This window comes from Sinocyclocheilus rhinocerous, unplaced genomic scaffold (assembly GCF_001515625.1).
Source record: "Sinocyclocheilus rhinocerous isolate Xijiao unplaced genomic scaffold, SAMN03320098_v1.1 scaffold134, whole genome shotgun sequence".
In the NCBI taxonomy this organism is placed as follows: Eukaryota; Metazoa; Chordata; class Actinopteri; order Cypriniformes; family Cyprinidae; genus Sinocyclocheilus; species Sinocyclocheilus rhinocerous.
Window position 1 is genome coordinate 514,820 of NW_015631070.1, and position 9,330 is coordinate 524,149.

Below are 9,330 nucleotides of genomic sequence, written 5' to 3' on the forward strand. Positions count from 1 at the left end.
AAAAAAGAGAACAAATATAATTCTATTTTGTATTTATTAATATTATTTTTTATTTTATTTTATATTTTTAGTACTAATTATACATTTCATAGTGTTTTTATGCATTTTTATATTTATTCCAAAATAATAACTAAAGGCAGTAACAATTTGAACAATATTTTGGAAACAATTTACAATAATGTTTCATTAGTTAACATTAGTTAACTATTTTAGTTAACATGAACTAAGAATAAACAATAGCCTACTTCTACATCATTTATTAATCTTAATTAATATTAATTTTAACATTTACTAATGCATTATTAAAATCAAAAGTTGTGTTTGTTAACATTAGTTTATGCACTGTGAACTAACATGAACTAACAATGAACAACTGTATTTGTATTAACTAATGTAAACAAAGATTAATAAATACTGTAATAAATGTTCATTGTTTGTTCATGTTAGTTAACTCATTAAATGACACCTTATTGTAAAATGTTACCAATATTTTTTTATTTGTGAACTGATGTTCAGCTGTTCTTTTAAATAGTCAACTTATTTCGGGTCATCGTCATAAAAGCTCTGTAAACACTGCCACAGACACAAAGATATATCTTTCATTTCATCTTGCTGCATGCTCTCTAAAAACTGACTGAGTAACTGACGCAGTCATCACGTTTTCAGACCATTTCACGTTTTATTTTGCCGTGATACAAAGTAGTGGTATCTAAGCAGGAGAGTTGTTTACTTACTTTAAAATTAGTCAATAACGCCATCATTTTGTTCATTCAGACCAAGAGCTTGCACGAAAACAAGAGGCGGGATTTATCACACGAACCAATCACATCCAATCATAACCGATCATATCCAATTATAGCGCGATGGAGGCATTGCCTCCTCTCACGTGACTTTCCCCCATTCATCTCAATGAGCCTCCAGAAAAGTCATGGCACGCTTTGGGGTCTCTGTAGAAAGTCAATGGACCGAGGGGAGGCAAGCCTCCGCTGTAACTTTACCTGCGGGTGTCGCTGTTGGACCGTGTTACTTTATAAAAACGAGTGACTTTTAGACTTTTAAGATCATATTTAGTCATATTTGTAATATTGATTATTTTCTCATCCAACTTTGAGGAGATACTGCCTCCCTTGCCTCCTCGGAGGAAACGCCCCTGATATATATATATATAAATTAAATTAATTAATTAAATACATTTATGCATTTAGCAGACGCTTTTATCCAAAGCGACTTACAGTGCATTCAGGCTATACATTTTTTATCAGTATGTGTGTTCCCTGGGAATAGAACCCACGACCTTTGCGCTGCTAACGCAACACAACACTTACACTGAGCCACAGGAACATATACAGTAAAAATATATATATGTATATTTAAAAAAGAGCACTTATTATGAAAATAATATTCTTAAAAATACTGAAGTGCAAACTGAATGTAAAGTTTTCAGACACTCAGTTGCATGTTAATTGCAATTAAATGAAAACCTATAATAGTTAATAGTTTATATTAAATGCAATTAACTGAACCCTAGAGTGCTTTAAATAACTGAAGGCCGACATCTTTTTATGTAATTTCATAATTATTTCTATTATCTTTGAAATATAAAGTAGCCTACTGCTGAATGTATACTGACAAGCATAATGACAAACTAAAATATAGCCTACTTCAATGTCATTTCAATGTAATTACACATTTTTAACAAGTTGCAATTTAGTACATTTTAATTAACTTTAATTGTAAAATTGAATAACACACTACATTTACTACTACAGTTAAAGTTATAATCATGTACTTTACATGTGCTTTAGTAGTCTATGTTAATTAACACATCAAAATAAGTGTACTTCACATGCTTATTAAATATAATATAAAACATGATTATTGTGTAAATGTTTAAAGTTAAACATTTTTAATTATTACAAAGTTAATAATTTTAAAAAAGTGTACTCAAGTGTGTTATAAAAATAGTAATGAAAGTGTCTTTTTTTAAAAATGCACGTAAGTGGCCTTTTATTTCCTTAATATTATATCATCTGCAAATTTGTAAAAATATACTTTTAAGATTTGAAGTACAGTACAAGTGCACATTCAGTACAATTAAGTGCACTTCTTTTTCACAGGCAGGCAGTAAATCATTCCAAATTAATCCACAATTACAAGTACTTTTACAAGTACATGTAGCAATTGATAAAATACAAGTAGTGATATGACAAGATGTCTATCATTCCAATTTCATGCTTTCTAATAGTAGACAAGTCCTACATCATAGTGTGCAGTTTAGTATGTGTAAATTTAAAACATGCCTGGATAGTAGCGTCCTATTTCCAGTGGATTTTTAAAGTGAGCATGATGCATGCTTTTTTTGATTCATCCCTTTTTAACAGCCAATAGCCAATACACTTTAGTTTATTTAAACTTGATTTGCTAGTTGCAACTGCTAGTCAGAGGCAGGTAGATTACGACAAAATTTTGGCTACGCCCATGAATGCAAGATGATGTCATCAATACATTTGGTTCTTTTGCTCTGAAAACAAAACAGTGTACATAAATGTGCACTTCTGCTTATTTTTAGGCGTACTCTAGCGTATGGATGACCTTGAAGTGACACACTTTCATTTTTCATTTTCATTGCTCCAATTTCATTTTCATAACGCGTTTATGCAGATGCTAACCCTCACATGCAAATACACACCTGTAAATACACCTACAAATTCAGACATCACAAGTCTGTTCTGGACTCTGACCCCGAGCTCCAGCTCCCCCACGTGGCCTGACCACCAGCACCTCTGCCTGATGAATGCACGGCCCGCTATTGATCGCCACGCGTGATGGATGACGGTCCCGCGATGACTGATGGGGTGCTGGCCGAGGTGCCAATAAGGGTTCGGAGTAGGGCGGAGTCTCGGACGGCAGCATAATGCGAGCAGACCGTCCCTCAGAAGTGCTTGCCCCGCCTCGAGCTCCTGCGCCGCCCGGCCCGGAGGTGAGGACGTGTAGGAGGTGGTGTGGAGGGGGAGGAAAAGATGATGGATGACGGGGCAGGAGGGGAAGACTGCTTCACGGCTCCAAATTGATATCCAGGCAAATGTTTTTGTCTGTTGTGAAAAATGGTGCGGCAGAGATTCTGATCAGCGCACTACCCTCCCTCCTCCCTCCTCCAGCCCATCCGCTTTTTCCTCTCATCTTCTTTCTTCCCCCACCTTTGGCTGCTGAATCAACCGAAAGCAATTCACATATCCAGCGTCTAACGGTAGAGCTCTGTGGTGGTGCGCTGACTTCCCCAAAGCCATTCCTCACCTCTTTATTTCCCGTATCCATAGCTACGGCTTTCTCCATCACATGTTGGATCCGTTCGAAGGGGTGTGCCATCAATCGTGGGCAGAATTGAGGGCAGAGGTGCATCTGACCTCAAACACGAGGTGTGATTTGTGGCATTCTAAACAATCTCACTGCTAGGGGCGAGGAAAACTGAGCAAAGAGCATGAAACTTGTGGAATATGGTTAGAACAACGAATCTATTGTTGCGCTGATCTCATGCACAGGACAATCTAGAGCAGGGCTGGGCAACTTCGAGGGCCACTGTCCTGCAGAGTTTAGCTTCAACCCTAATCAAACACACCTGAACAAGCTAATCAATGTCTTCAAGATCACTAGAAAGCTACAGGAAGGGGTGTTTTGCAACAATTATTGCAAAAAGCCCTAAAAGTTTTATTTATACGTTTTTAGTATAAATAAGGCTGTTTACACTGCAAGCATGATGGCAGCTAACAGGGAACGTTCTCAGAACTTTGGCAATGTTCTCTCAAAGTTATGAACAAATATATTTTCAGTAACGCTAATAGAACATTCATTTAAAGTTACCTTGGGCCTCATTCATAAAATGTTGAGTATAAACCATCCTACAACTGATCTTATTATCACTTCTCAAATGTGCGTACGTGTGATTCATAGAACGAATGTACACACAAAAAACTTGCGTACACCTCTCATTTGAAATTTATAAATCGCAAATGATCTTGGAATTGTGCGCAGCTGAATGGTTTCAGATCTCTGCCTTGTAAGTGACTCCTAATTAATATCATTAATATATAAGAGAGCACCAGTCAATGTACACATCCTTTACCTCAAAATGGCGAGAGGCAAAAATTGCTTAATTTTCCAAATACCTGCAGTACTCGGACACCGAAATGTGCATACATCTGCTTAGAGCATTACTTGGCCCTAATCACTTTTCCATGTCAAAGAGCATTTTTATAAATCTGAATGTTGGTGTGGATTTTAGCGTACACACACTCTAAGATCTGTGCGCACACATGTTAATACATAACATTACTCATACATCATTCATGGGGCATTTTTGCTGAAACATTTTAGTTGGATGTTTGTCTAAGATGGTTCAGAGAACACTCAAAAGTAACATTCACGTATTGTTTTCAAAATAATGCAATAAAAAGTTCCCCTTTGTGTTGTGTTGTCTTTAACATATCAAGAAAAAAAAAAAGAAACATTTGGATGTTTTGAATGTTCAGAAAACATTCAGAAATAACATTTTCACAGGGAAATATTAGCAAAATGTTCTTAGTACACATTTTTGTTAGCTGGAATGCAACATTTGTTTTTTAGTCTGCTTTGTTCAACAAAGCGTTTCTCTTTCTTCTAGTTTAGACTGGATGTTAATGTGTTATTACTGGTGAAAAAGATCCCGAATTAACACTCATCAAGTGCCAAATGTAAGTATGCCTGTGATTTTGCCTGTGAAATTAACTGCCCAGATGATTGCTGTCTTCATTGCATGTTTGAAACGTCATGTAAGAATGATGGCTGGTATGAAATACTTATGCCTGGTAAATGTTCTTGCTTCACCCACAACTGGCTGAAATTATTCTTCCTGGGTGCAAAAATGCAAAGTGCAGTTGATATTTCTTTCTGAGTCTCACTGCCAAGCTGTGAACAGTTTATTTATTATTTTTAGAATTGCACTGGGTCAACTATTGTGCAGCTATTCCAGTCTATGCCTATGCAAGCACCTTTATAGTACAACATTACAACACAGATAACCAGTGCATAACGCCATAAAGCCACAGCCAACAAATCCCATCTCTTCCATGCAGTCTTACTGTCTAATTTACATTTTATCCATTTTAAATCAAAACTTTTAAATCAATAAAGTTATAGTATTTTAAAAATAGTATGACAAAGGTGCCCAGATAGTCTGATTCCAGTGTGGTACAGCTCATATTGTTCACATCTCCCTGTGCTACAGTACAGTACAGGACGTGCTTGTGACTGATTCTTCATCTTCTTAGTTGTAGACAAGTAGTATATGGGACAATATCACTGTAGGGTGCCTTTTGGTGTCCTGTACATAAATAACTCAGTTGCCATGATAACTTAACATAAAAATGACTAAGAAAGGGCGTGTTAAATTAAGCTAAGTTTTTATATTCATAACAAAAGCATTACTTGGCTCTTTAGATACATTTTCTAGATTTTTTTTTTGTTTTGTGTAAGAGGATGATTGTTATTTTGCTATGTCCCATGCACTGCTCATTAAATTCGAATGATAGTAGAATATTGTCAAATCATAAAATTAAAAAATGTTGTTCTCCTGTTAATATTTTGTTAAATAAGAGATTACTCAATTTGAGTGTATTGATCATTTGGTAATAAAAACTATATTTTTATTTAATAAAAAAGAAGAGTTTGTCCATGTCCCTTGAATGGTTGTCCACCCTGTCGTATTGGGGAATCCGCCCCTTTAAGAAAAGGCCATCCTGTTTCATCCTGTTATAACCCTGTTTAGGAAAGGAACATTATACCTTTCAGAAAATATAATTTGCATCTTAATTTTGCAATGAAAATGTATTTAACAGTAATATATATGTCCATGACAGGGTGGACATATCTTATGGTTTATGCTTTGAATAATGGCCCATAATTATCTAAAAAAATGTGTGGGAGCTCAGCTAATCTGTTTCTATAGTACTTGAGTGTCTACTATTTATGACATGACATAAAGCGAATGGGAAATTAAAACCAAAATTTTTGATTATTGTGAGGGTTGAAAGGCACTCTATGGTGATATTGACCCATATGATATATTATGGATGAAACTGTTAAGGTAATAATTATAGCTCGATTGAAACACATGCAAACACACACAGTATGCGACAGGATGGTTTATGATATCTAGATGAAAATGCAAGTGTTTAAAGCCCCCATAGTGGCTTACTGTCTACATGCATACTCAAAAGTACATAGAGACTTGCCATTGTCAGTACATGCACAGAATAAGCATGTGAATTGGGATGCAGCATGTTTCTGCAATGCCCAAGGTAAAATCTCATTGGACCAATCTAGTACAAAAATAAAACAATGCCACTATTACAAAATATAACATTAAAAATGTATAAATCACTTGTTTTTCTAAAGAAACGTTGTCCAACAGCGACACCAGCGGGTAAAGTTACAGCGGGAGTCCGCATCCCTCTTGTCTCTCCTGAGCCCATTGAGTTTTAACAGACCCCTTAAAGCATGCGGTGAGTTTGCTGGGGGGTAATTGAGAATGAATGTTGGGAAGTCACGTGAGAGGAGGCAATACCTCCATCACGATATGATTGGATATGACTGGTTATGTTCGACAGTGATTGGTTCATGCGATAAATCCTGCTTCTTGTGTTCGTGTGCGTTCCTTGTTTGCGAATCAGTCTGAATGAACAATAAAATGGCATTAATGGGAAGACTAATTTAAAAAAAGTAAGTAAACAACTCACACACTTAGATATAACCACTTTGTTATGTCAAAATAAGACTTAAAATTTCATGAAAACATGATCTGTGGGAGTTTTTAGTGAGTAATCAGCTTGGTGAAGTTTAAAGTAAATCTTCGCATCTGTGACCAATATTTACCAAGCTTTGATGACTGATGATCCAAAAAAAAAAAAATTGTTAAAAGTTAACTATTAAAAAGAATAATTTATATAATCTATGAAATGTCCCCATTTAGATAGATAAGTAAAATGTGTGTGTGCGCGTGTGTTTGTGTGTTCGGCATGTGTCCAACACCTCAAGCGACAGGCATGGTGTATTTTCGAGATCATCTTGGTTCTTGTGCTCTGCCGAAGTAAAGAGCCTGAAGAAACATTGAGATTAGAGCAGACCAGAGAGAAACACACAGATTACAAACACCAGACAGACAGACATCAAGAACATCAAACCTCTCTATTCAGCTACAAAAAGTGTCTGATTTTTTATTTTTAAAGTGCTCAAACATTAAAGCACAAAAAACATCAGTCAGTGTCTAAATCTGGTTCTTGATGTGTGTATAATATACTCCCCATTACATGTAGCAGTATTGTTTAGCAGGTTGTCACCAGGGCCGGATTTACCTCTTTTCGTGACATAGGCAAAACAAATTTTTGGGCCCCCCTTCCCTATATTAATATAATAGGCCTAATATTACCACCCAAGCAAACAAAAATATTTCTTAATCAGTGGAAACATTACAGTGTTTTCTATCGTAATAAGCGCTTGCGTTCAGTCAATAAAAAATACCTGCGTCTGTGCGTCTCTCAGCAGTGTTCAGCAGCAGCTGTCTACTAATAGCGAATCTTTAAGTTAAACTGCTTCAAGAACCTCCCTACTGAGAAATGTCATGTAGCTTCCAGCTGCGAAACTATTTTATTGATAAATTCGCGGGGCGGTGTTGACAACAAGTTTCTGTCAGCGTGTGTACGCAAGTGCGTGTGTGTGCGTCTATGAGAGAGAACCGGAGAAAGCGCGATTTCCGTACATAAAAAAGGTGGAAGACATAGAGAGAACTGGAGAAAGCACGATTTCCATACATAAAAAAGGTGGAAGGCATGGAAATATTTTGTCATTTTTACCCTATTGTTTGTTATATTTATTTGCTCAATGTCTTCTGAGGTTTTGGTTCTTTTATTGTTGTAGATAGCCCATAGTATATCAAAATATTATATCTCTTCATTGTGTTTGGGCCCCCCCTGGACAAGCGAGCATAGGCACGTGCCTAGAATGCCTATGCGTAAATCCGGCCCTGGTTGTCACTGCATGTGTGTCCTGCTAACCTGATGAAAGGGTTAATATTCTGTGTTTCTGAGTATTTCTGTGTCCTAAATTTCAATTGAAGAAGAAACTGAATCTAATGGTTCTGAATCATGTGTCTGCCACAGTGTCAGTTATCATAGATTCTGACACATTGTCAGATTGATGACTGCAATTCCGATATGAATGCTGTGGAAATACGAGGCTAACGCGTGTTTCAGTAACGCTGAAGCATGCAGTAATGAACTAAATGCCGCGATCAAGGACTTTCCTGCTCTTCTTCTAATTTACCGTTCAAGTGCAGATTCAGTGTGGATTTATGGAGTTTGTGCAGTCTGTTTGGAAGGCCATGACTGCTATAATTACTCTGATGATTTGCTACAGCAACCCATGGGGCGATTAGATTAATAAATCTCTGATATGATTAATAAAGACTTTCAGAGAGAGGGGAAACACGTTTCTGCAGCTTTCTGCAAAAGTAACAGTGTAGAGTTTTCATACATATTTTAAAATTCAAATTTCTATATTTACTCAAACTATACTAAAATAAATGGTAACATGTAAATGAACTGGATTTATTTTACCCATTTAATCCCACCGGTCACAATAGTGACTGTAAAAAAGGTTTTCATTTATAAAGCTCTAAAAACCTTACTGACTGATGTTTTAGTGCACTTCCTGCAAATATGGAAAAAATAAAGGGTCTCAATGAAATATGTGCAGTTTCACATGAAAGTATGTCAACATAAAGATATGTCAAAGATTTTTGGTACACATTATCTTTAAGGTGTCTAGTATTAATATATGGATTCACATATATTCAGATTTGTTGAGTGTGGTCATAGAATGAGTAAACATGTTGATGGTCACAATAGTAACCGGTGGGATAACAGTGAACTTAGGTTTACAATATAAATCCAATTGCAGTTGCTAGTGAAAATTACACTAAAATGTTGCAATGACAAAATATTGCACTAAATTAAAAATTCAAATGTTACAAGAAAATGTACAATATTGATGCAAAATCAATAAAAATTTAACAATTTTGAAATGCGTTGATGGTTGAATTTATTTGTTTTTTTATCTCCGTGTTCCTATCAATGTTGCATAAGGTTTTTTATGCATAATAATAACCCTAGAATGTGATCAAACAGTTTAAAATAGCTGGGCTAAGATATATAAAAATTTTTATGACTGCAGAAATATGTTAATTCAGTACTCACCTAATCCCACCGGTCACAATTGTGACCGACCATAAAACACAATTTT